Source organism: Triticum urartu, chromosome 5A (assembly GCF_056163025.1).
Source record: "Triticum urartu cultivar PI428250 chromosome 5A, HENAU_Tu73, whole genome shotgun sequence".
NCBI lineage: Eukaryota > Viridiplantae > Streptophyta > Magnoliopsida > Poales > Poaceae > Triticum > Triticum urartu.
The window spans coordinates 666,491,199-666,494,533 of NC_141877.1; the positions used below are offsets into that span (position 1 = coordinate 666,491,199).

Consider the following 3,335-nt stretch of genomic DNA (forward strand, 5'->3'; position numbering starts at 1 on the left):
TTTATAGAATATTGTATCCAAGGGATATGATATTGGACATTTTACTACATGTAGTACTACAAGTATAGGCTAATAATATGTTGGGATAATTAGGAGATTACCTGAGGTCTCCGATATTACTGAATGCAAATGAGTTCATCCTCCATTTTCTGCACTAGATTTTTGTCCTACTTCTGATGAAGATTCCGAGAACAATGCTTTTCCAGAATTTGGTTATTATTTGCAAATTTTCAAATTTATCCCATTGAACTTATTGGCCTTTTAATAAATTTGTGGTGTGTTTTGACCATATGTTTGAGGGTTTGGTAATCATAGATACAATATTTATATAACCACACATTTGACAAACTTGAGGGTTGTCTTTTGATCATCTTAAAATGATCGATTCCTATTAAGAGATATTTTTGTCTTTAGTTGTCTATTAGCCTCCACTTTACTTCGAATCCCTCATGGTTCAATTTTGTGACCACTAACTTGCATAGTATTCTCGGTACTAACAAGAATTTTAAATTATGGTATATCACCTATTGGGTGAATCTGATGATTTTAAGAAAATTCATGTTTCTTGATCATAAAAATGGTAGTACCATCTTAAGAGGAGGTAAAGTGCATTAAGGGCTTTTCAACTGAATCTGTATATAGGGAAAATTTGATCAAGGGATCTCAACTTGAAGTTGAATAAGTAACAGAGTTGTTAGCTGCGATAGACTTGAGGTTTTTGAATAAATATTTATCCATTATATACTTAGTTTGGGAACTAAGTGAAGTTGGTGACATATAAAATGCATATGTGCATATTTAGCTATCAATAGAATAGTCATGTGTTACATGAAATGATCACGCATTATTTAATTTACTTCTTGGAGTAGGAGTAAATAATTTTAGTGAACAACAACAATTGCTTCAGAGGAGCATTTTCTTTTAGATAGCTGATGCTATACACTCATATGTGTAGACCTCAATTTATATAGGATAACACTTTGAAGATAAATCACCAGATGCGGTGTAGATCTCGTAGTAATAGAAAAACATAGTCCGACTTTTGTCAGTAGATGTTCATATCTCTATTACCTTATGTTATGCTATATTTTGGAAAATCACTTTGAAGGTAGTCATATGTCATCACGACATGATGTAGACCTCACAGTAGTAATGGATAATCTAGAAAATTTTGCAATAGATGCCATCAATACCTTGTGATTCACAAATAAAATTTTTTTTGGGTAGTCACATTTAATATTTCGAAGAGCACGTTGAAGGTAGTCATCTTATGAAATCACAAGATGTAGACCTCACAGTAATGATGGATAATCTGCAAACCATGCAGTAGATGCCATCAATACCTTGTGATTCACAAATAAATTTTATACTAGTCATGTTGAGTATGACATTTCATGATACTTCTCTTTTCTTGTCAAGATGTGCAAGACATTTTGTGACACAGTTGTTGCACTAATAATGTTCTAGAAAATAGGTCTAGAATATTCATTCATAAGATCAAAATGTAATGCAGAAGAACCTGAGGGTATATATTACACTACTGACAATGACCTGAGCATAGGTTTATGTACAGGCATAAAAACTTTTATGCTTGAACAGACATTTGACAGAAATCTGCAAAAAGAAATGTTAAGCCTGAGGGATTAACAAGAAGCGCAGGGCCTTTCGATTAATAATAAATACAGAAAGGAGGGAAACGCAAAACTGCGTATTCCCCAAATCCACATCCCGTGCGTGTGTGGATAGGAGTCAATTTCTTTCCTTCCTGTGCCTGCGTGGAATGGATTGGAATCAATTGATTCCTTCCTGTACGTGTGTTCTGGCCATGGTTACCGATGATGCCGCGTGCAGTGCGTTCCGCCTTGCGCCCCGTGGGCTGCCTCCGCCCGGGTTGGGGACCGCACTGCCGCGTGCCGGTCGATGATCACCGCCGCGTTGCCGCGACACATCGCGTTTGCTCCCGTCCTGTGCCGGCCGGGGGCCATCTCCATCGCGCTGCAGGGAGTGGGCCGTGCTACAGCGCGCGCTCCGGCCGATTGCCACCTGTGCCATCGGCTTGGGAGCCGCGTCCGAGGGAGGGCTGCGCGCCGCGCCGTGGTCGTGCTCCGCCTGAGGGAGGAGCGCCGCATCGGATGCTGCTTCGGAGAGGTGGAGGACGCCGTCCTCGCCAAACGTCGAGGTACGCTCGCTGGGGCTTCTTCCCTTCTTTTCTCTGTTTTCTCTGGATGTTTTGTTGCTGATAGTTGCGATGGGCGACGAGATCGTCATAGTGGACGATGAAGAGAGAAAAAAATGCGAAGAACAAGTTTGTTGGAGTTTGTTCCTCATCTTCTAGCCTTGTTCTTGATTCTGATTCTTCTTTTCTTCTTGATTGAGAATTCCTTCCTCTTTCTGTTTGAGTAGCGATCAATCCATCTCACCACGAGCATACGCCGGATGAAGCAATTTGCAAAAACAATACTTGTTATTAGATCCTTGATTGATTGCAAGAAGACAAAAACAAATAGAAGAATCTCCTGATCCAGTTTTCCTCTTTTGCAGAAGCATGTCTATTGATTCCTGGTTGATCGAATCGGCAGCGACTGAAATTCTCCTATGCTGAAGCCGTGCGCGCTGGATGGAGTCGACATCGCGAGTACAGGGGCAGACGTTGGCGCCGCCGTGACTAATGTCGCCATCCGCGCCAAGACTCAATGCTGCAGTCCGCCGCGCGAGATAAGGCCGGCAGCGCTGGGAATCGCGCGAGGCGTCGAGGAGGTCTGGCCTAATCGCTCTGTTAGGGCAAGGTGCGTAAAGATGAAAAGAGAGAGCAGAGAGAATAATAGATGAACAGTTATTCTATTGATTGAAGATTAGGGTATTTATACCCAGTTTACAAGGCGGTTACAAAAGGAGGCAGTTGTCAAAAGTGGCACCGATATAGCAATGATTAATAGTTAATTAACCTAATTAATCAATTCCTAACACCAACTACCGTTTCAGTTGGCATTTGTTTGTTATTGCAGCCATTTCTTTGGAAAATATGTCAGATAATGTAAATGTAAAAAGTTAAAAATCCTGGTGTTGTGCAATAGCAACAAAGCAATAGCAGTTGTCAGCATATTACATCTATATCTATATCTATACCAATATAAAAAGACTCAAAGGAGTAGATCCAACAAATCCCGGCCGTCAAATCAGGTCAATCCAACGACTCAGACTGCTCCAATGGTGAGTGTTCAACACGTTTAGTGTGCAGTTAATATATACCAAATATTAATGCCAATGCTAATCACATAATTAATACGCAAGTAATATTCTGCCTAATATTTACGTGTAATTAATATATTACCTAA

At 40.4% G+C, this 3,335-nt stretch overlaps 1 long non-coding RNA gene across 1 annotated transcript; it reads left to right on the forward strand.

Moving 5' to 3' along the window:
• Window positions 1-1,288: 1,288 nt before the first annotated feature.
• Window positions 1,289-3,094, forward strand: LOC147973894 (uncharacterized). Its single transcript, XR_015603058.1, has 2 exons — window positions 1,289-2,179; window positions 2,542-3,094. It is a non-coding gene; the product is annotated as an uncharacterized LOC147973894 (long non-coding RNA).
• The last annotated feature ends 241 nt before the right edge of the window (window positions 3,095-3,335 follow it).